The sequence below is a fragment of the Nesoenas mayeri genome, assembly GCF_963082525.1.
Source record: "Nesoenas mayeri genome assembly, chromosome: 1".
Classification (NCBI taxonomy): Eukaryota; Metazoa; Chordata; class Aves; order Columbiformes; family Columbidae; genus Nesoenas; species Nesoenas mayeri.
The window spans coordinates 22,008,835-22,033,067 of NC_137541.1; positions in this window are offsets into that span (position 1 = coordinate 22,008,835).

The window sequence follows — 24,233 nt, forward strand, 5'->3', positions numbered from 1 at the left end:
GCTGGCATGTGCCACGAGAAAGAGCGATGTTTTGTTTGCAGAGCCGCATGGAGCAGGCTATGGCTGTCCCTGTCCAAACGTGACTCAGGTGCCTTTGGAATATCCGGGGAGAAATGGAAGGGCTTGGAGAGATTCTTATGAAAAGCTCATGTGCTGTCAGGGGCTGTGTGTCACCAGACTGAGGAAAAACATCTATTTTTTGTAAGCAACCGCTCACGCTTCCATGCCAATGCCGTATTTACGTCACACTTCAGGCGACCACGCTCTCTTGTGAAGCTGGAAGTCCTGCACACAGGCTTTCCTGTCCCTGGTGCAGAATGGTAAGAGAGCATGAGTGCTCGGGAGGGCTGAACGGGCTGTTGAGGAGGGACAGACAGGGCAGGTGAGGTCGGGGGAGTCGCAGGGTATGCAAGGGAGAGGTTTGACTTGGCAGCCCTTAGGGTTAGGGGTGATGTAGTTGAGAGCCTGTGAGTGAGGATTAGGGGCTGGAAAACAAAGAAGGTTCATTGTGGGTGTCTATTAGCAATCAGCCAGCCAGGATGATAGCACTGGTGAGTTCTTGCCTAGGAAATGAGGAGAAACGTCTGGCAACGCTACGGGCATGAAGCGTCCTGGGACACGTGCACCCAGACTTGTGACCCAAAGCAGCTCGGCAAAGCTGCTGGCAAAGAGCGTGGCACAAAAGGTCCTGGGCTCCCGGTGGACGGCAAGTTGAGCAGGAGCCAGCGAGGTGGCCTTGGCCCAAGGCGGCAGACAGTGGTGCCCTGGGCTGCACGGGGCAAAGCCTTGCCAGCCGCTGGAGGGAGGGGACCCTTCCCCTCTGCTCGGCGCTGCTGAGGCCAGGCCTGAAGTGCTGTGCCCAGGGCCGGGCTCCCAGGGCGAGACAGACATGGGCATAGTGGGGAGAGCCCCCAGTGCCCCTCCCCCACCACTGCGCTCAGAATGTTGGGCTGTGTTGACCCGGCGCTGTCCCGGCAACGCTTCTGTGCCAACTCGGAGTGCCAGGGGCAGGAGCCAAGCTCTTGCCCTGCACCACTGGGACGGCACTGGGGCGCTCTTCGCCAGATTTTCGCACGCGTCTGGCCACCCCCTCGCGCCCCGCAAGCGTGCCCAACGCGAGGCAGCTCTTGGTTCCGTGGCGATGGGCCAGGTGAATTGCTGCCGCGGCTCCAGGTAGGCTCCCCCCGCGCACGGCTCGGGGACACCCCAGAACAGCCGGACCGTGCAGCAGCCGATTTTCTCACACCCGACGCCCTCTGCTCCGCAGGGACGAGCCTGAGCCCGAGCCCCAGCACCCACGCACGCCCAACGGTGGAAGTGGCCAGTTGGCTGGTGAGTTTGGAGAAGACTAGGGCAGGACGGCCCTTCCCTCCTCCTCTTGCGGACGGGCACTCAGGCTGCACTGGGGCTGCTGCTGCCCTTCCCGCAGGGCACGTCACAGTATCACAGTATCACAGTATCACAGTATCACAGTATGTTTGGGATTGGAAGGGACCTCAAAAGATCATCCAGTCCAATCCCCCTGCTGGAGCAGGAACGCCTAGGTGAGGTCGCACAGGAACATGTCCAGACGGGTTTTGAATGTCTCCAGAGAAGGAGACTCCACAACCTCCCTGGGCAGCCTGTTCCAGTGCTCTGTCACCCTTACTGAGAAGAAGTTTCTTCTCAAATTTAAGTGGAACCTCTTGTGTTCCAGCTTGATCCCATTACCCCTTGTCCTATCATTGTTTGCCACCGAGAAGAGCCTGGCTCCATCCTCGTGACACTCACCCTTTATATATTTATAAACATTAATAAGGTCACCCCTCAGTCTCCTCTTCTCCAAACTAAAGAGCCCCAGCTCCCTCAGCCTTTCCTCATAAGGGAGGTGCTCCACTCCCTTCATCATCTTTGTTGCCCTACGCTGGACCCTCTCCAGCAGTTCCCTGTCCTTCTTGAACTGAGGGGCCCAGAACTGGACACAATATTCCAGATGTGGTCTCACCAGGGCAGAGTAGAGGGGAAGGAGTACCTCCCTCGATCTACTAACCACCCCCCTTGTAATACACCCCAGGATGCCATTGGCCTTCCTGGCCACAAGGGCACAGTGCTGGCTCATGGTCATCCTGCTGTCCACCAGGACCCCCAGGTCCCTTTCCCCTACACTGCTCTCTAATATGTAATTTCCCAACCTATACTGGAACCTGGGGTTGCTCCTGCCCAGATGCAGGACTCTACACTTTCCCTTGTTAAATTTCATTAGGTTATTCCCCGCCCAACTCTCCAGCCTGTCCAGGTCTCGCTGGATGGCAGCACAGCCTTCTGGCGTGTCAGCCACTCCTCCCAGCTTAGTGTCATCAGCAAACTTGCTGATAGTACACTCTATTCCCTCGTCTAAATTGTTAATGAATATATGGAATAATACGGGCCCCAGTACTGACCCCTGCGGCACTCCACTAGATACTGGTCTGTCCCCGTCACTCTGCGGCAGGAGAGACCCGAGCCCTCGGGATCCCTCGTTGCCAAAGGACACTTCTCCCGTGCGCTCCAGGGCCCAGGAGCGCTGGCCAGGCGCTTCTGCTCCACCTCTCTTTGCTCTCTTCTCCTCGGCAGACGGTGGCGCCCGCAGCAGGAGGAGGAGGTGGCTGCCCTGGCACTTTGTGCGGCCGGGCACCTCGGCGACTGCAGAGGCACCGGGGCCGTCGGGCTCTGCCCGCACGGGGCTTCTCTTTGGCCGGCCCCTGGCGGATCTCTGCAGCCAGGACGGCATGCTGCCCCAGCCCATGCAGGTAAGCGAGCCTGGCCACGGGGTCCCCGTCCTGCTGGCTCCTCTGGAGAGGCGCTGTCCCCATGGCAGGCATCCCAGAGGAGTCCTGGGGACAAAGCGCGCTCCTCTCCACGTCACCCAACTCCAGCCAGCCCTCTGTTCTGCCCCATCCACACTCACTCCTGCCCCTGAGGAAGCCTGGCCTCTCCCAGGGCATGTCTCCAGCCCAGCAACGTCCTCCTCTCTCCCCTGCAGGACCTGCTGGCTCTGCTGCAGGAACAGGGGCCATCCACGGAGGGGATCTTCCGGCTGGCGGCCAGCGAGCGTGCCTCCCGGGAGATCAGGGAGGCCCTGGACAGCGGGACCGAGGTCCACCTGGCAAGCCAGCCGGTGCACGTCCTGGCCGTCATCTTGAAGGTGAGCCCTGCTGACCTGCAGTCCGGCAGCTCCCGGCTCTGGCGCTGCTGACGGGCACCTGCCCTGGCAGGAGCCCAAAGGCAGGAGCTGCTCGGCACCCAGCGTGCTGGGGATGCTGCCCGCGCTCCCGGCAGCAGCGCTCGCAGCCTGACGCGCAGCCCTTGGCATTGCAGGACTTCCTGCGCAAGATCCCCTCCAAGCTCCTCGTGGCGGAGCTCTACCAGCAGTGGATGGCCGCCCTGCAGAAGAGCAGCAGCGAGGAGAGGCTGGTGGGGCTGAAAGAGTAAGTGTGGCCAGCAGCCTGGCTGCTGCGCAGGGACTGGCAGAGCCCGGCACTGGCCTGCAAACCCACAGCCTGCCTGAAAAAGATGCAGGCCTTGGGGCTGGCTCCTTGTGCAAAGGGACTGTGGCCAGAAGGGCAGGCAGGGAGGGAGGTGACAATATCTCAGGGAAGGCAGCGCCTCTGCTGTAGAGTCGGCTTGGCCAAGGAGCCTTCCCTGGGGTGGGCTTGGCTGACATCAGCATGGGACACCTGTCTTGACAACGCCTACTTCATCTCTGAACGTTGCGTTGCTGTTCCCGCAGGGTGGCCCGCAAGTTACCCGAGGCCAACCTCCTCCTCCTCAACACCTTGCTGCGGCTGCTGCAGAACATCAGCAGCAACGCCACCGTCAGCAAGATGTCAGCCAGCAACCTGGCCATCTGCGTGGGGCCCAACCTCCTCGGCCCGCCAGAGGAGGACACGCTCCCTCTGGACATGCTGGTGCAGGTGACCGCCAAGGTACGCTGCGTTTCCCAGCCCGCTGCAGCCTTCCAGGCCCACGCCAGCTTTGCTCTTCAGAGGTTCCTGGCTGCCTCCTGTCTTCAGCCAGTGCTGGCAGGGGAGCTGCTGGGAAGAGCAGCCGCACAGCTGCAGCTTTCTGTGCGCAAGGCAGGACGAGGAGTGGGAAGGGCTGTTGGAGCCATTTGCAGCCAGCGCGTTGGAAACCAATGGTTTACTGTGTGCAGGTCACCCAGCTGGTAGAGTTCCTCATCAACCACCGGGAGGAACTCTTTGAGGCCGAGGAGGAGCGGGAGGAAGAGGAAGAGGGGGCCGGGCTCGCTGCTGAAGGGGCCGAGGAGTCGCCGGCAGCAGGAGCAGAGGCGGAATGTGCCGAGGTAGGTGAGGTCCACAAACAGCGTGAGAGAACGCCTCCCCCCTCAGAAGGCGGGATTGCCGCTGCAGGGACCAGCAAGTTCATCCACCAACCTGCAGCTTTGCACAAGTGCAGAGTGAGGCTGACGCAGGTTGGCCATCACTCTTTGTGCAGTGGCCCCAGCAGAAGTGGCACAGCTGGGCTGAGCAAAGCCACCCAAGGGATCTGCCTTTTAGAGCTGAGCTGGAAAACGGGCAGGGGGCAGGTGGCATCTTCTGCGTTTCCATTGCAGGCGCCTGCAGTCGCTGCAGAAAGCAAAGGCCAGAATAGCTCCTCTGGGCAGAGCAGGTAACATGAGCTAGCTGCGATTTAGAGTAGAATTGATTCCAGTTTGTCATGGCTTTACCTGCCTAACAATCCTTCTGGATGGAAAGCTTGCCAGGCTCTTCGCGGGAGGGGGGAAACCCTTCCCCCCGGAAGAGAAAACTCCCACGCGAAGAGGAGAGCGATGCGCAGCCCAGCAAGCGCAGGAGGAGCCTGGAGCCAGAGAGCTCAGGAGCGGGCGACTGAGCCAAGCCAGGTGGGGCGAGAGGAACAAGGAGCCCTGGTGTGTGAAAGAGCCTGCTCTCCCTCTTGCCAATTGTCATGCTGCTCTGAGTCTAGGAAATATTTCTGTGGTGCCCAGAGACGGCCCCAGAGAGGAAGCATTCCCCTTCCCTTGGGAGAAGGGGGATGTCTGGAGGCAAAGAGCACTCCAGCGTTGGTGCTTTTCATTTGGCACTTAGAATCCTTGAATCAAAGAAGAGTTTGGGTTGGAAGGGACCTTCCCAGGTCACCTAATCCAACCCCCCTGCAATCAGCAGGGACCTCTTCAATGAGATCAGGTTACTCAGAGCCCCGTCCAGCCTGGCCCTGAATGTTTCCAGGGATGGGGCATCTACCACCTCTCTGGGCAACCCGTGCCAGTATTTCACGGCGCTCATTGTCAAACAGTTCTTCCTCTTGCCTTTGTCTTTGTGCTTGTCTTGGTGTTTGTCTTGGTTCCTCCTTCCTTTACTCTGGTTCGGTTCTACTCTCTGTTCTTACTGCAGCTGTACCCAGGCCTGGCCCTCCAAGCATAGATATGTACGGCAGTCGAGTCAAAAGCCCCTGTGTCCGCTCAAGCCTCCCCAAACTCGCACAATCTAAATCATTCATAGCAAATCTATACCTAAGCCCTAAGCCCTAAGGAATCCTGCAGAGGAGAACTGTGGATGGGGATTGCCTATCCCGGCAAAGCACGAGTTGCTTGTTCTCCTCTCAGCCTTGTACTTAATGCCTGTCTTTTCCCCCCCTCTTTCTCAAGGCAGGTTGAAGAGGAAGTCGCCCTCGTGTTGCCACCGTCACGTTGGCTCGGCCGGACGGTCCAGAGTTTGTTTGTTAGTTTGTTTGTTAGTGAGTTACCAAGTTTGTTAGTTTGTTTGTTAGTTTGTTTGTTGGTTTCTTACTTAGCAAGTTAGTTAGTTAGTTAGTTAGTTAGTTAGTTAGTTAGTTTCTAGTGTAGGTAGCTGTGTACTGAGTACACTTTTTTTTCACATACGGGTTTGCAAGTTTCCAAAATTTTCCCATAGGTTTTTGAGCCAGTAGGGCAAGAGAGTTTGTTTGTTTGTGAGTTAGTTAGCAAGTTTGTTATTTTGTTTGTTTGTTAGTTTCTAGTGTAGGTAGCTGTGTACTGAGTGCACTTTTGGTTCACATGCGGGTTTGCGAGTTTCCAAAATTTTCCCACAGGCTTTTGAGCCGATAGGGCCAGAGAGTTGGTGAGTCAGGTCGGTAGGTAGGCAGGTACATTTGGCTGAACTGCACAAGCTCCCAACAAATGTATGGAGGACACCCGTGCTGTCAACAACGTCTGCGGCTGCACAAGATCAGGGCCTGTCTGAAGGAGCTGCAAGAATCAACTGCCAAGCAAGAAAACCTGGCGACCCAGCGACTGAGGCAGGATCCAGCTGTGCGAGCCTCACTCCTGCTGAGCAGGGTGTCCGGCGCGGATGTGAGCCCTGGCGCAGCTGCGAGGGGACCGTGGCCCCGCGAGGTGCCAGAGGAAGAAGACTTGCTGCTGCGTCAGGGCACGACTTACCTGTTGTGGTTGTTCTCGCACTGCACAGTCCAATGCGACGTTCTGCTCACTCAGACAAAGCCCAGTTAAAACAAAGGAATGTATCACTTCAGCCAGTTGCGAGTTACCGATTTCCAGTTATTCCTCATTTCTACCTCCTCTTTTGTTTGATACATTCCAGAAAGTTTCTGTAACTAAAGATTTCGCAAGTTTCAGAGGGGTTTTAGAATGTGAACCACCTTGATTCTGCCGCTCGATCTGTTACAGACTTAACGTTGAACTTGGAGATGTTCATCAATACATTCCCTCCTTTCCACCTGAAATTGCTAACAGTAAAATAAACCTGAGAATGCCAAGAAGATGATTCCTGTGCCGCTTTCTTTTGAAATGTAATCAACATCTTTATAAAAGAAAAAAATATCGTGGAGCGTTCTGTACATTGCTATGAATAACTAAACATTGTGGTATTCTGATCAGCTATAGTGGTGGTCTTGTTGGTTTTTGTGCATTTCTAAAACTGTGACTATGAATATGTAAATATAACAGGAAAGCTGTGGCTGTTTATCGCTACAGAAAAGATGGAGTACGGGCAGCAAGAAAGGCCCAATGAAGCCTCTGTAAACAGGGAGACAGTCATTAGCTGGTCTTAGAGTAACGGTTTCCACGAGATAGCTTTGCAAGAGACCGTGTCTCTTTATTACTGAATTACAAGACACTTGTTGCATATGCCCGCAGGGTAGTGCCGCTCTTTTTTCTGCTATTATTAGTAAACACCAGTTCTTGCTGTTGAATAGCTGTTTGGAAGCCGCCTAGAGCAGCCCAGTCGATCCAGATGAGCTGCTCCAGCCTCAGGCTCTTATGTCCTGTTACAGCTTAGATGTTGCGACTGGAGAAATGTTTGTGACATTGTGAGAACACGAAGGGTCTTTCTTTGGAGAAAACTTAAAATTTAGCTCTTCTTTTTGAAACTCAAATTTGATAATGCAAAATCCAAGGTATTTAATACCTGTGGTTAGGTACAACATCCACTGAGGAACGCTGCTCTTGACAGAGGAGCTTTACAATCTGGCTAATACCTTAAGAATTGCATGGCAAGGACGGGTTTCTGTTCTTCCTGAGAAGACATATTCTAATACGGTTTGAGTGGAGAGCTGGGGCTTTGTTTCCTTTTCTCCCCGATTCTTTCTCTGCGGACTTCTGAGGGTCACTAGACATGTTTGTGCCACCTTTCCACATTCGTGAACTGAGACTAGTATTGTTTCCCTGCTTTAACGGTAAATGTATAGGATTGACATTACCTCAGATAGTAACTGGGTTAGCCCAAAGCCTGATGTGCGTTAGATACCAAGAGCAGAAACTTCATTCCAAAGGCTCCTGTCACTGCCCTTTGGCTTCTACCCAGTTGCACACGCTGCAAAAGGCACGTGTGGAGCTGCAAGGATTTCCTCTAAGGACACAGGTAATAAAATGGCCGTTCTAAAATGACTCTGACCCAGTTCTTCTTGGCACATTTCCTCCATGCAGTGAAAGGGTGAACCTTGCCATCAACCTCTGCGAAGTCGCACTCTTTGTTAAGTGGTTGAAACACAGCTCTGGGGCAAGCAGGACCCTCAATCGCTCCTCTGTGACACTTCGTTCCTTGCCTCCCTGCCTCCTTGCCTCCCTTCCTCCCTTCTAGAAAATGTAACACAACAGCTTGGCTTTGGATTTTGGGCTTCTCCTGACTTTGCTTCATAGATTTGGAGCCAGAGAGGCAAGAAGACTGGCCCGAGGAGGCAGAAGGACAGCTTTCTTGTCTCTGCCAAGTGTCTAAGGCACCCCACGAAGAGTGGGAAGTGGGCAGGATGTCACTGCAACCCCCTGGCTTGCACTCTTCTGATCCCTTCTGTTTCTTGGAGTTTCTCCTCGATATTTTAGAGGCTGGGGTCTAAAAGATAGTACCAACCACCACCTTTTAGCCAGGTATTCTGTGAAGAACAAAGTCGGTGTGAAAAAGCTGGAGTTAGGGAAAAAAGACATAGGATGGGGTTCTACGGAAACTCCACCTCTGGACTCTGTCACCAGGGTGCATCCTCTTTCTCCCTGTCCCGTAACAAGAGAGAGCCTTTCCGCCTGCGCCACTGCTTGGGCTGGAGGAAACGTGCCCTCCTCATCCTCACAGCAGTGGCAACAGGAGACGTGCGGCAAGAGCGTGGGACCGACTGTGGATGGCACGGGTACGGGCGTGAAGCACGTCGGGACACATGCGAACCTTGGGACTTGTGATCCAAAGCAGCTTGACCGGGCTTCTGGAAAGCAGCGTGGCAGAATATGTCCTGGGGGTCCTGGTACACACCAGGTTGACCAGGAACCAGCAAGATGAGCTGACTTACGTGCAGTACACACCCTAGCAGCTAAAACATGCCTTTGCCGTAAACCAGTATTATGTTCTTCCCCTAATATGCTCCACAAATGCAGCCCGGGCCCTTGAGTAGGTGACCAATGTCTAGAAGATGAAGCTGTGTATCCTGTGTACATCCTTTCAAAAGAAGGCATTTTAAATTCTGACCATCTTCTAATACGTCTTGCTCAGATGACGTGACAAATACTTCTACACAGTTGCACGTGCTGCAGAAGGCACGCGCTGAGCTGCAGGAGTTACCGCTAAGGACACAGGTAACAAAATGGCCATTTGAAGGCATTTCCTGCAGGCTGGAGGAAACGGGTAGCAAGCACTGAGGTGCTTTCCATATTTAAATGTTTAAATTAGTGTTTCTTGAAGTTTGCCAAATGGAGATGGTTAGAACAAGACACAGTAAAAAAATAAACAACAACAAAGCGCGTTCCTTAGCCCCAATATCTGCTCTTCACTGCACAAGCTACCCAAAACGTGCGGAGAATGCTCCCACTAGGTCTCAGCTATGGGGATACAGAACACAAACCTCCTTGGCGGAAGAGGTAATAAAACGGGCATTTGAAGGTATTTCCTGCACGTTGGAGAAAACGGGTAGCAAGCACTGAAATGATCTCCATCTCTCATGAACACACAAGGAAATGGGTGAGGCATTCGAGCCTCCTGAAATGCTGCTGCTTTATGCCCTTCTTACTGCATTAGAAGGAACGTGCACACAGAGCCGCATCACTCAAGCCAGCTGCGCGCTTTTCCCTGTTTGTTTGGTCAGGTAGCCTGGAACGGTGACAGACCTATTGCGTGTGAACTGTATCACAATCCCGCCACTTCTCAGCATGACAGTTCTCAGGAGCCACTTACTTTGAGCCCTATAAAAGTCAAAACGAACCAAACCTGGAGAAGACATCAAAGTAGAAGTCCTGAAGAACCTCCAAGGTCAACTTAGAGAGGTTTTCATGGAAGATAAGAAACAGTGAGACGCAGGCGGTGAACAGTCTGTAAGGCAGCTTGCAGAAACATGATGGTTACCTAGAGAAACCTTGTATTCCATGGGCAGTTTTGTTGTATCAAAATGTATTTACTAGAGAGAGACATGCTTCATGATAGAATGAAAAGACGTAATCTGAAAGGTGACGTGAAAAAGCGAGATTCTTCATCCTAAACTGTGCTGGTGCTCAACAGCACACAAAGAGCGGTCGCTGGCTTGGCACTTTTGAAATTACTTCAGTGGGAAACTGGCAGGGCACGATGCATTAGCTGCGGTCAGGCGCTTTGCTGTGGGCTCAACCTGTTGCTTTCAGCATGTTGGTTGACCAGTTGCTGCCTGTGAAACTCACTCAGGTATTCAACGGAAAGCAGGAGCGATGGGTGGAGCGATGTATTTGCTGTTTCATGACTACTTCAAAAATGTCTCTTCACTTTGGCCGATGTCTTGTAGTATGTAGATATGTTATATATTAATACATTTTCTTCAATAAGAGAGTGTTTCTTTGCAGGAAACAGACACGAGACACATCCTTTCTTCAAAGGTCAAAAGCTTGTTTCACTAAGTCCATTGTGTTTTTTGAAACTTGCCAAGTGGAGATGGCTAGAACAAGACACAGTAAAAAAATAAGCAGCAAGAACACCACCACCAAAGCGCGTTCCTTAGCCCCCAATATTTGGTCTTAACTGCACGAGCTACCCAAAATGTGCGGAGAATGCTCCCACTGGGTCTCAGCTATGGGGATACAGGACACAAACCTCCTCGGCGGAAGAGGGAACGGCAACCAGGGTGGGGTTCGGTTCACTGTGACTTGGGTGTCACAGTGTTGGGACTTGGTTTCCACAAAGCCGTTAGAGTGAGTGGGCAGCAAGGGCTTGATGACAGAGCCTCTCCCTGGGCACGGTTTGGGAATGATCTGAGATTCTAGAGGGGATGTTCTCTGACCTCCAGCTGTCCCCTCAGAAGGGCCAGACTATCCCTAGGTCCTGCGTCACATCTGCTGATCCCCAGGTGCTGGTTTCGTTACGGCATCTGAAATGGCATTAAGTTGCCTGCGCGTAGGAAATCCAACTGAGGCCTTAGTCGATACACTCCCTTAAGTCTAAAGGTGTCCTAAAGACGTCTGCTTTAGGACAGTAGGAATAAGTCCTTCCTCTGCTAATTAGAATGGGATCTTGGCAATTATTTCACATGCAAAGCTGCAATAGAGCTCTGTAAATTGGGAGGAGCTGAACGCCCAATTTAGTGTCTGGTGTTGGCTGCTTCTCAAAAACCACTACTCTATCGTATGTCAAAGGTGGCTAGTGGAGTTCCCAGCCTAGATCTCCAGGAGTCAGCTGGCATGTGCCACGGGAAAGAGCGATGTTTTGTTTGCAGAGCCTCGTGGAGCGGGCTATGGCAGTCCCTGTCCAAATGCAACTCAGGTGCCTTTGGAATATCCGGGGAAAGAAATTCTTTACAGAGAGAGTGGTCAGGCATTGGAATGGCTGCCCAGGGAGGTGGTGGACTCGCCGTCCCTGGAGGTTTTTAAACTCAGACTGGACATGGCACTTAGTGCCATGATCTAATAAACGGACTAGAGTTGTACCAAGGGTTGGACTCGATGATCTCTGAGGTCTTTTCCAGCCCAGTCGATTCTGTGATTCTGTGGGGAGGAATGGAAGGGCTTGGAGAGATTCTTATGAAAAGCTCATGTGCTGTCAGCGGTTGTGTGTCACCAGACTGAGGAAAAACATCTATTTTTTGTAAGCAACCGCTCACGCTTCCATGCCAATGCTGTATTTACGTCACACTTCAGGCGATCACGCTCTCTTGTGAAGCTGGAACTCCTGCACACAGGCTTTCCTGTCCCTGGTGCAGAATGGTAAGAGAGCATGAGTGCTCGGGAGGGCTGAACGGGCTGTTGAGGAGGGACAGACAGGGCAGGTGAGGTCGGGGGAGTCGCAGGGTATGCAAGGGAGAGGTTTGACTTGGCAGCCCTTAGGGTTAGGGGTGATGTAGTTGAGAGCCTGTGAGTGAGGATTAGGGGCTGGAAAACAAAGAAGGTTCATTGTGGGTGTCTATTAGCAATCAGCCAGCCAGGATGATAGCACTGGTGAGTTCTTGCCTAGGAAATGAGGAGAAACGTCTGGCAACGCTACGGGCATGAAGCGTCCTGGGACACGTGCACCCAGACTTGTGACCCAAAGCAGCTCGGCAAAGCTGCTGGCAAAGAGCGTGGCACAAAAGGTCCTGGGCTCCCGGTGGACGGCAAGTTGAGCAGGAGCCAGCGAGGTGGCCTTGGCCCAAGGCGGCAGACAGTGGTGCCCTGGGCTGCACGTGGCAAAGCCTTGCCAGCCGCTGGAGGGAGGGGACCCTTCCCCTCTGCTCGGCGCTGCTGAGGCCAGGCCTGAAGTGCTGTGCCCAGGGCCGGGCTCCCAGGGCGAGACAGACATGGGCATAGTGGGGAGAGCCCCCAGTGCCCCTCCCCCACCACTGCGCTCAGAATGTTGGGCTGTGTTGACCCGGCGCTGTCCCGGCAACGCTTCTGTGCCAACTCGGAGTGCCAGGGGCAGGAGCCAAGCTCTTGCCCTGCACCACTGGGACGGCACTGGGGCGCTCTTCGCCAGATTTTCGCACGCGTCTGGCCACCCCCTCGCGCCCCGCAAGCGTGCCCAACGCGAGGCAGCTCTTGGTTCCGTGGCGATGGGCCAGGTGAATTGCTGCCGCGGCTCCAGGTAGGCTCCCCCCGCGCACGGCTCGGGGACACCCCAGAAGAGCCGGACCGTGCAGCAGCCGATTTTCTCACACCCGACGCCCTCTGCTCCGCAGGGACGAGCCTGAGCCCGAGCCCCAGCACCCACGCACGCCCAGCGGTGGAAGTGGCCAGTTGGCTGGTGAGTTTGGAGAAGACTAGGGCAGGACGGCCCTTCCCTCCTCCTCTTGCGGACGGGCACTCAGGCTGCACTGGGGCTGCTGCTGCCCTTCCCGCAGGGCACGTCACAGTATCACAGTATCACAGTATCACAGTATGTTTGGGATTGGAAGGGACCTCAAAAGATCATCTAGTCCAATCCCCCTGCTGGAGCAGGAACGCCTAGGTGAGGTCGCACAGGAACATGTCCAGACGGGTTTTGAATGTCTCCAGAGAAGGAGACTCCACAACCTCCCTGGGCAGCCTGTTCCAGTGCTCTGTCACCCTTACTGAGAAGAAGTTTCTTCTCAAATTTAAGTGGAACCTCTTGTGTTCCAGCTTGATCCCATTACCCCTTGTCCTATCATTGTTTGCCACCGAGAAGAGCCTGGCTCCATCCTCATGGCACTCACCCTTTATATATTTATAAACATTAATAAGGTCACCCCTCAGTCTCCTCTTCTCCAAACTAAAGAGCCCCAGCTCCCTCAGCCTTTCCTCATAAGGGAGGTGCTCCACTCCCTTCATCATCTTTGTTGCCCTACGCTGGACCCTCTCCAGCAGTTCCCTGTCCTTCTTGAACTGAGGGGCCCAGAACTGGACACAATATTCCAGATGTGGTCTCACCAGGGCAGAGTAGAGGGGAAGGAGTACCTCCCTCGATCTACTAACCACCCCCCTTGTAATACACCCCAGGATGCCATTGGCCTTCCTGGCCACAAGGGCACAGTGCTGGCTCATGGTCATCCTGCTGTCCACCAGGACCCCCAGGTCCCTTTCCCCTACACTGCTCTCTAATATGTAATTTCCCAACCTATACTGGAACCTGGGGTTGCTCCTGCCCAGATGCAGGACTCTACACTTTCCCTTGTTAAATTTCATTAGGTTATTCCCCGCCCAACTCTCCAGCCTGTCCAGGTCTCGCTGGATGGCAGCACAGCCTTCTGGCGTGTCAGCCACTCCTCCCAGCTTAGTGTCATCAGCAAACTTGCTGATAGTACACTCTATTCCCTCGTCTAAATTGTTAATGAATATATGGAATAATACGGGCCCCAGTACTGACCCCTGCGGCACTCCACTAGATACTGGTCTGTCCCCGTCACTCTGCGGCAGGAGAGACCCGAGCCCTCGGGATCCCTCGTTGCCAAAGGACACTTCTCCCGTGCGCTCCAGGGCCCAGGAGCGCTGGCCAGGCGCTTCTGCTCCACCTCTCTTTGCTCTCTTCTCCTCGGCAGATGGTGGCGCCCGCAGCAGGAGGAGGAGGTGGCTGCCCTGGCACTTTGTGCGGCCGGGCACCTCGGCGGCTGCAGAGGCACCGGGGCCGTCGGGCTCTGCCCGCACGGGGCTTCTCTTTGGCCGGCCCCTGGTGGATCTCTGCAGCCAGGACGGCATGCTGCCCCAGCCCATGCAGGTAAGCGAGCCTGGCCAGGTGGTCCCCGTCCTGCTGGCTCCTCTGGAGAGGCGCTGTCCCCATGGCAGGCATCCCAGAGGAGTCCTGGGGACAAAGCGCGCTCCTCTCCACGTCACCCAACTCCAGCCAGCCCTCTGTTCTGCCCCGTCCACACTCACTCCTGCCCCCGAGGAAGCCTGGCCTCTCCCAGGGCATGTCTCCAGCCCAGCAACGTCCTCCTCTCTCCCCTGCAGGACCTGCTGGCTCTGCTGCAGGAACAGGGGCCATCCGCGGAGGGGATCTTCCGGCTGGCGGCCAGCGAGCGTGCCTCCCGGGAGATCAGGGAGGCCCTGGACAGCGGGACCGAGGTCCACCTGGCAAGCCAGCCGGTGCACGTCCTGGCCGTCATCTTGAAGGTGAGCCCTGCTGACCTGCAGTCCGGCAGCTCCCGGCTCTGGCGCTGCTGACGGGCACCTGCCCTGGCAGGAGCCCAAAGGCAGGAGCTGCTCGGCACCCAGCGTGCTGGGGATGCTGCCCGCGCTCCCGGCAGCAGCGCTCGCAGCCTGACGCGCAGCCCTTGGCATTGCAGGACTTCCTGCGCAAGATCCCCTCCAAGCTCCTCGTGGCGGAGCTCTACCAGCAGTGGATGGCCGCCCTGCAGAAGAGCAGCAGCGAGGAGAGGCTGGTGGGGCTGAAAGAGTAAGTGTGGCCAGCAGCCTGGCTGCTGCGCAGGGACTGGCAGAGCCCGGCACTCGCCTGCAAAGCCACAGCCTGCCTGAAAAAGATGCAGGCCTTGGGGCTGGCTCCTTGTGCAAAGGGACTGTGGCCAGAAGGGCAGGGGGCGAGGGAGGTGGCAGTATCTCAGGGAAGGCAGCGCCTCTGCTGTAGAGCCGCTCCTTGGCCAAGGAGCCTTCCCTGGGGTGGGCTTGGCTGACATCAGCATGGGACACCTGTCTTGACAACGCCTACTTCATCTCTGAACGTTGCGTTGCTGTTCCCGCAGGGTGGCCCGCAAGTTACCCGAGGCCAACCTCCTCCTCCTCAACACCTTGCTGCGGCTGCTGCAGAACATCAGCAGCAACGCCACCGTCAGCAAGATGTCAGCCAGCAACCTGGCCATCTGCGTGGGGCCCAACCTCCTCGGCCCGCCAGAGGAGGACACGCTCCCTCTGGACATGCTGGTGCAGGTGACCGCCAAGGTACGCTGCGTTTCCCAGCCCGCTGCAGCCTTCCAGGCCCACGCCAGCTTTGCTCTTCAGAGGTTCCTGGCTGCCTCCTGTCTTCAGCCAGTGCTGGCAGGGGAGCTGCTGGGAAGAGCAGCCGCACAGCTGCAGCTTTCTGTGCGCAAGGCAGGACGAGGAGTGGGAAGGGCTATTGGAGCCATTTGCAGCCAGCGCGTTGGAAACCAATGGTTTACTGTGTGCAGGTCACCCAGCTGGTAGAGTTCCTCATCAACCACCGGGAGGAACTCTTTGAGGCCGAGGAGGAGCGGGAGGAAGAGGAAGAGGGGGCCGGGCTCGCTGCTGAAGGGGCCGAGGAGTCGCCGGCAGCAGGAGCAAAGGCAGAATGTGCCGAGGTAGGTGAGGTCCACAAACAGCGTGAGAGAACGCCTCCCCCCTCAGAAGGTGGGATTGCCGCTGCAGGGACCAGCAAGTTCATCCACCAACCTGCAGCTTTGCACAAGTGCAGAGTGAGGCTGACGCAGGTTGGCCATCACTCTTTGTGCAGTGACCCCAGCAGAAGCGGCACAGCTGGGCTGAGCAAAGCCACCCAAGGGCTCTGCCTTTTAGAGCTGAGCTGGAAAACGGGCAGGGGGCAGGTGGCATCTTCTGCGTTTCCATTGCAGGCACCTGCAGTCGCTGCAGAAAGCAAAGGCCAGAATAGCTCCTCTGGGCAGAGCAGGTAACATGAGCTAGCTGCGATTTAGAGTAGAATTGATTCCAGTTTGTCATGGCTTTACCTGCCTAACAATCCTTCTGGATGGAAAGCTTGCCAGGCTCTTCGCGGGAGGGGGGAAACCCTTCCCCCCGGAAGAGAAAACTCCCACGCGAAGAGGAGAGCGATGCGCAGCCCAGCAAGCGCAGGAGGAGCCTGGAGCCAGAGAGCTCAGGAGCGGGCGACTGAGCCAAGCCAGGTGGGGCGAGAGGAACAAGGAGCCCTGGTGTGTGAAAGAGCCTGCTCTCCCTCTTGCCAATTGTCATGCTGCTCTGAGTCTAGGAAATATTTCTGTGGTGCCCAGAGACGGCCCCAGAGAGGAAGCATTCCCCTTCCCTTGGGAGAAGGGGGATGTCTGGAGGCAAAGAGCACTCCAGCGTTGGTGCTTTTCATTTGGCACTTAGAATCCTTGAATCAAAGAAGAGTTTGGGTTGGAAGGGACCTTCCCAGGTCACCTAATCCAACCCCCCTGCAATCAGCAGGGACCTCTTCAATGAGATCAGGTTACTCAGAGCCCCGTCCAGCCTGGCCCTGAATGTTTCCAGGGATGGGGCATCTACCACCTCTCTGGGCAACCCGTGCCAGTATTTCACGGCGCTCATTGTCAAACAGTTCTTCCTCTTGCCTTTGTCTTTGTGCTTGTCTTGGTGTTTGTCTTGGTTCCTCCTTCCTTTACTCTGGTTCGGTTCTACTCTCTGTTCTTACTGCAGCTGTACCCAGGCCTGGCCCTCCAAGCATAGATATGTACGGCAGTCGAGTCAAAAGCCCCTGTGTCCGCTCAAGCCTCCCCAAACTCGCACAATCTAAATCATTCATAGCAAATCTATACCTAAGCCCTAAGCCCTAAGGAATCCTGCAGAGGAGAACTGTGGATGGGGATTGCCTATCCCGGCAAAGCACGAGTTGCTTGTTCTCCTCTCAGCCTTGTACTTAATGCCTGTCTTTTCCCCCCCTCTTTCTCAAGGCAGGTTGAAGAGGAAGTCGCCCTCGTGTTGCCACCGTCACGTTGGCTCGGCCGGACGGTCCAGAGTTTGTTTGTTAGTTTGTTTGTTAGTGAGTTACCAAGTTTGTTAGTTTGTTTGTTAGTTTGTTTGTTGGTTTCTTACTTAGCAAGTTAGTTAGTTAGTTAGTTAGTTAGTTAGTTAGTTAGTTTCTAGTGTAGGTAGCTGTGTACTGAGTACACTTTTTTTTCACATACGGGTTTGCAAGTTTCCAAAATTTTCCCATAGGTTTTTGAGCCAGTAGGGCAAGAGAGTTTGTTTGTTTGTGAGTTAGTTAGCAAGTTTGTTATTTTGTTTGTTTGTTAGTTTCTAGTGTAGGTAGCTGTGTACTGAGTGCACTTTTGGTTCACATGCGGGTTTGCGAGTTTCCAAAATTTTCCCACAGGCTTTTGAGCCGATAGGGCCAGAGAGTTGGTGAGTCAGGTCGGTAGGTAGGCAGGTACATTTGGCTGAACTGCACAAGCTCCCAACAAATGTATGGAGGACACCCGTGCTGTCAACAACGTCTGCGGCTGCACAAGATCAGGGCCTGTCTGAAGGAGCTGCAAGAATCAACTGCCAAGCAAGAAAACCTGGCGACCCAGCGACTGAGGCAGGATCCAGCTGTGCGAGCCTCACTCCTGCTGAGCAGGGTGTCCGGCGCGGATGTGAGCCCTGGCGCAGCTGCGAGGGGACCGTGGCCCCGCGAGGTGCCAGAGGAAGAAGACTTGCTGCTGCGTCAGGGCACGACTTACCTGTTGTGGTTGTTCTCGCACTGCACAGTCCAATGCGACGTTCTGCTCACTCAGACAAAGCCCAGTTAAAACAAAGGAATGTATCACTTCAGCCAGTTGCGAGTTACCGATTTCCAGTTATTCCTCATTTCTACCTCCTCTTTTGTTTGATACATTCCAGAAAGTTTCTGTAACTAAAGATTTCGCAAGTTTCAGAGGGGTTTTAGAATGTGAACCACCTTGATTCTGCCGCTCGATCTGTTACAGACTTAACGTTGAACTTGGAGATGTTCATCAATACATTCCCTCCTTTCCACCTGAAATTGCTAACAGTAAAATAAACCTGAGAATGCCAAGAAGATGATTCCTGTGCCGCTTTCTTTTGAAATGTAATCAACATCTTTATAAAAGAAAAAAATATCGTGGAGCGTTCTATACATTGCTATGAATAACTAAACATTGTGGTATTCTGATCAGCTATAGTGGTGGTCTTGTTGGTTTTTGTGCATTTCTAAAACTGTGACTATGAATATGTAAATATAACAGGAAAGCTGTGGCTGTTTATCGCTACAGAAAAGATGGAGTACGGGCAGCAAGAAAGGCCCAATGAAGCCTCTGTAAACAGGGAGACAGTCATTAGCTGGTCTTAGAGTAACGGTTTCCACGAGATGGCTTTGCAAGAGACCGTGTCTCTTTATTACTGAATTACAAGACACTTGTTGCATATGCCCGCAGGGTAGTGCCGCTCTTTTTTCTGCTATTATTAGTAAACACCAGTTCTTGCTGTTGAATAGCTGTTTGGAAGCCGCCTAGAGCAGCCCAGTCGATCCAGATGAGCTGCTCCAGCCTCAGGCTCTTATGTCCTGTTACAGCTTAGATGTTGCGACTGGAGAAATGTTTGTGACATTGTGAGAACACGAAGGGTCTTTCTTTGGAGAAAACTTAAAATTTAGCTCTTCTTTTTGAAACTCAAATTTGATAATGCAAAATCCAAGGTATTTAATACCTGTGGTTAGGTACAACATCCACTGAGGAACGCTGCTCTTGACAGAGGAGCTTTACAATCTGGCTAATACCTTAAGAATTGCATGGCAAGGACGGGTTTCTGTTCTTCCTGAGAAGACATATTCTAATACGGTTTGAGTGGAGAGCTGGGGCTTTGTTTCCTTTTCTCCCCGATTCTTTCTCTGCGGACTTCTGAGGGTCACTAGACATGTTTGTGCCACCTTTCCACATTCGTGAACTGAGACTAGTATTGTTTCCCTGCTTTAACGGTAAATGTATAGGATTGACATTACCTCAGATAGTAACTGGGTTAGCCCAAAGCCTGATGTGCGTTAGATACCAAGAGCAGAAACTTCATTCCAAAGGCTCCTGTCACTGCCCTTTGGCTTCTACCCAGTTGCACACGCTGCAAAAGGCACGTGTGGAGCTGCAAGGATTTCCTCTAAGGACACAGGTAATAAAATGGCCGTTCTAAAATGACTCTGACCCAGTTCTTCTTGGCACATTTCCTCCATGCAGTGAAAGGGTGAACCTTGCCATCAACCTCTGCGAAGTCGCACTCTTTGTTAAGTGGTTGAAACACAGCTCTGGGGCAAGCAGGACCCTCAATCGCTCCTCTGTGACACTTCGTTCCTTGCCTCCCTGCCTCCTTGCCTCCCTTCCTCCCTTCTAGAAAATGTAACACAACAGCTTGGCTTTGGATTTTGGGCTTCTCCTGACTTTGCTTCATAGATTTGGAGCCAGAGAGGCAAGAAGACTGGCCCGAGGAGGCAGAAGGACAGCTTTCTTGTCTCTGCCAAGTGTCTAAGGCACCCCACGAAGAGTGGGAAGTGGGCAGGATGTCACTGCAACCCCCTGGCTTGCACTCTTCTGATCCCTTCTGTTTCTTGGAGTTTCTCCTCGATATTTTAGAGGCTGGGGTCTAAAAGATAGTACCAACCACCACCTTTTAGCCAGGTATTCTGTGAAGAACAAAGTCGGTGTGAAAAAGCTGGAGTTAGGGAAAAAAGACATAGGATGGGGTTCTACGGAAACTCCACCTCTGGACTCTGTCACCAGGGTGCATCCTCTTTCTCCCTGTCCCGTAACAAGAGAGAGCCTTTCCGCCTGCGCCACTGCTTGGGCTGGAGGAAACGTGCCCTCCTCATCCTCACAGCAGTGGCAACAGGAGACGTGCGGCAAGAGCGTGGGACCGACTGTGGATGGCACGGGTACGGGCGTGAAGCACGTCGGGACACATGCGAACCTTGGGACTTGTGATCCAAAGCAGCTTGACCGGGCTTCTGGAAAGCAGCGTGGCAGAATATGTCCTGGGGGTCCTGGTACACACCAGGTTGACCAGGAACCAGCAAGATGAGCTGACTTACGTGCAGTACACACCCTAGCAGCTAAAACATGCCTTTGCCGTAAACCAGTATTATGTTCTTCCCCTAATATGCTCCACAAATGCAGCCCGGGCCCTTGAGTAGGTGACCAATGTCTAGAAGATGAAGCTGTGTATCCTGTGTACATCCTTTCAAAAGAAGGCATTTTAAATTCTGACCATCTTCTAATACGTCTTGCTCAGATGACGTGACAAATACTTCTACACAGTTGCACGTGCTGCAGAAGGCACGCGCTGAGCTGCAGGAGTTACCGCTAAGGACACAGGTAACAAAATGGCCATTTGAAGGCATTTCCTGCAGGCTGGAGGAAACGGGTAGCAAGCACTGAGGTGCTTTCCATATTTAAATGTTTAAATTAGTGTTTCTTGAAGTTTGCCAAATGGAGATGGTTAGAACAAGACACAGTAAAAAAATAAACAACAACAAAGCGCGTTCCTTAGCCCCAATATCTGCTCTTCACTGCACAAGCTACCCAAAACGTGCGGAGAATGCTCCCACTAGGTCTCAGCTATGGGGATACAGAACACAAACCTCCTTGGCGGAAGAGGTAATAAAACGGGCATTTGAAGGTATTTCCTGCACGTTGGAGAAAACGGGTAGCAAGCACTGAAATGATCTCCATCTCTCATGAACACACAAGGAAATGGGTGAGGCATTCGAGCCTCCTGAAATGCTGCTGCTTTATGCCCTTCTTACTGCATTAGAAGGAACGTGCACACAGAGCCGCATCACTCAAGCCAGCTGCGCGCTTTTCCCTGTTTGTTTGGTCAGGTAGCCTGGAACGGTGACAGACCTATTGCGTGTGAACTGTATCACAATCCCGCCACTTCTCAGCATGACAGTTCTCAGGAGCCACTTACTTTGAGCCCTATAAAAGTCAAAACGAACCAAACCTGGAGAAGACATCAAAGTAGAAGTCCTGAAGAACCTCCAAGGTCAACTTAGAGAGGTTTTCATGGAAGATAAGAAACAGTGAGACGCAGGCGGTGAACAGTCTGTAAGGCAGCTTGCAGAAACATGATGGTTACCTAGAGAAACCTTGTATTCCATGGGCAGTTTTGTTGTATCAAAATGTATTTACTAGAGAGAGACATGCTTCATGATAGAATGAAAAGACGTAATCTGAAAGGTGACGTGAAAAAGCGAGATTCTTCATCCTAAACTGTGCTGGTGCTCAACAGCACACAAAGAGCGGTCGCTGGCTTGGCACTTTTGAAATTACTTCAGTGGGAAACTGGCAGGGCACGATGCATTAGCTGCGGTCAGGCGCTTTGCTGTGGGCTCAACCTGTTGCTTTCAGCATGTTGGTTGACCAGTTGCTGCCTGTGAAACTCACTCAGGTATTCAACGGAAAGCAGGAGCGATGGGTGGAGCGATGTATTTGCTGTTTCATGACTACTTCAAAAATGTCTCTTCACTTTGGCCGATGTCTTGTAGTATGTAGATATGTTATATATTAATACATTTTCTTCAATAAGAGAGTGTTTCTTTGCAGGAAACAGACACGAGACACATCCTTTCTTCAAAGGTCAAAAGCTTGTTTCACTAAGTCCATTGTGTTTTTTGAAACTTGCCAAGTGGAGATGGCTAGAACAAGACACAGTAAAAAAATAAGCAGCAAGAACACCACCACCAAAGCGCGTTCCTTAGCCCCCAATATTTGGTCTTAACTGCACGAGCTACCCAAAATGTGCGGAGAATGCTCCCACTGGGTCTCAGCTATGGGGATACAGGACACAAACCTCCTCGGCGGAAGAGGGAACGGCAACCAGGGTGGGGTTCGGTTCACTGTGACTTGGGTGTCACAGTGTTGGGACTTGGTTTCCACAAAGCCGTTAGAGTGAGTGGGCAGCAAGGGCTTGATGACAGAGCCTCTCCCTGGGCACGGTTTGGGAATGATCTGAGATTCTAGAGGGGATGTTCTCTGACCTCCAGCTGTCCCCTCAGAAGGGCCAGACTATCCCTAGGTCCTGCGTCACATCTGCTGATCCCCAGGTGCTGGTTTCGTTACGGCATCTGAAATGGCATTAAGTTGCCTGCGCGTAGGAAATCCAACTGAGGCCTTAGTCGATACACTCCCTTAAGTCTAAAGGTGTCCTAAAGACGTCTGCTTTAGGACAGTAGGAATAAGTCCTTCCTCTGCTAATTAGAATGGGATCTTGGCAATTATTTCACATGCAAAGCTGCAATAGAGCTCTGTAAATTGGGAGGAGCTGAACGCCCAATTTAGTGTCTGGTGTTGGCTGCTTCTCAAAAACCACTACTCTATCGTATGTCAAAGGTGGCTAGTGGAGTTCCCAGCCTAGATCTCCAGGAGTCAGCTGGCATGTGCCACGGGAAAGAGCGATGTTTTGTTTGCAGAGCCTCGTGGAGCGGGCTATGGCAGTCCCTGTCCAAATGCAACTCAGGTGCCTTTGGAATATCCGGGGAAAGAAATTCTTTACAGAGAGAGTGGTCAGGCATTGGAATGGCTGCCCAGGGAGGTGGTGGACTCGCCGTCCCTGGAGGTTTTTAAACTCAGACTGGACATGGCACTTAGTGCCATGATCTAATAAACGGACTAGAGTTGTACCAAGGGTTGGACTCGATGATCTCTGAGGTCTTTTCCAGCCCAGTCGATTCTGTGATTCTGTGGGGAGGAATGGAAGGGCTTGGAGAGATTCTTATGAAAAGCTCATGTGCTGTCAGCGGTTGTGTGTCACCAGACTGAGGAAAAACATCTATTTTTTGTAAGCAACCGCTCACGCTTCCATGCCAATGCTGTATTTACGTCGCACTTCAGGCGATCACGCTCTCTTGTGAAGCTGGAACTCCTGCACACAGGCTTTCCTGTCCCTGGTGCAGAATGGTAAGAGAGCATGAGTGCTCGGGAGGGCTGAACGGGCTGTTGAGGAGGGACAGACAGGGCAGGTGAGGTCGGGGGAGTCGCAGGGTATGCAAGGGAGAGGTTTGACTTGGCAGCCCTTAGGGTTAGGGGTGATGTAGTTGAGAGCCTGTGAGTGAGGATTAGGGGCTGGAAAACAAAGAAGGTTCATTGTGGGTGTCTATTAGCAATCAGCCAGCCAGGATGATAGCACTGGTGAGTTCTTGCCTAGGAAATGAGGAGAAACGTCTGGCAACGCTACGGGCATGAAGCGTCCTGGGACACGTGCACCCAGACTTGTGACCCAAAGCAGCTCGGCAAAGCTGCTGGCAAAGAGCGTGGCACAAAAGGTCCTGGGCTCCCGGTGGACGGCAAGTTGAGCAGGAGCCAGCGAGGTGGCCTTGGCCCAAGGCGGCAGACAGTGGTGCCCTGGGCTGCACGTGGCAAAGCCTTGCCAGCCGCTGGAGGGAGGGGACCCTTCCCCTCTGCTCGGCGCTGCTGAGGCCAGGCCTGAAGTGCTGTGCCCAGGGCCGGGCTCCCAGGGCGAGACAGACATGGGCATAGTGGGGAGAGCCCCCAGTGCCCCTCCCCCACCACTGCGCTCAGAATGTTGGGCTGTGTTGACCCGGCGCTGTCCCGGCAACGCTTCTGTGCCAACTCGGAGTGCCAGGGGCAGGAGCCAAGCTCTTGCCCTGCACCACTGGGACGGCACTGGGGCGCTCTTCGCCAGATTTTCGCACGCGTCTGGCCACCCCCTCGCGCCCCGCAAGCGTGCCCAACGCGAGGCAGCTCTTGGTTCCGTGGCGATGGGCCAGGTGAATTGCTGCCGCGGCTCCAGGTAGGCTCCCCCCGCGCACGGCTCGGGGACACCCCAGAACAGCCGGACCGTGCAGCAGCCGATTTTCTCACACCCGACGCCCTCTGCTCCGCAGGGACGAGCCTGAGCCCGAGCCCCAGCACCCACGCACGCCCAGCGGTGGAAGTGGCCAGTTGGCTGGTGAGTTTGGAGAAGACTAGGGCAGGACGGCCCTTCCCTCCTCCTCTTGCGGACGGGCACTCAGGCTGCACTGGGGCTGCTGCTGCCCTTCCCGCAGGGCACGTCACAGTATCACAGTATCACAGTATCACAGTATGTTTGGGATTGGAAGGGACCTCAAAAGATCATCTAGTCCAATCCCCCTGCTGGAGCAGGAACGCCTAGGTGAGGTCGCACAGGAACATGTCCAGACGGGTTTTGAATGTCTCCAGAGAAGGAGACTCCACAACCTCCCTGGGCAGCC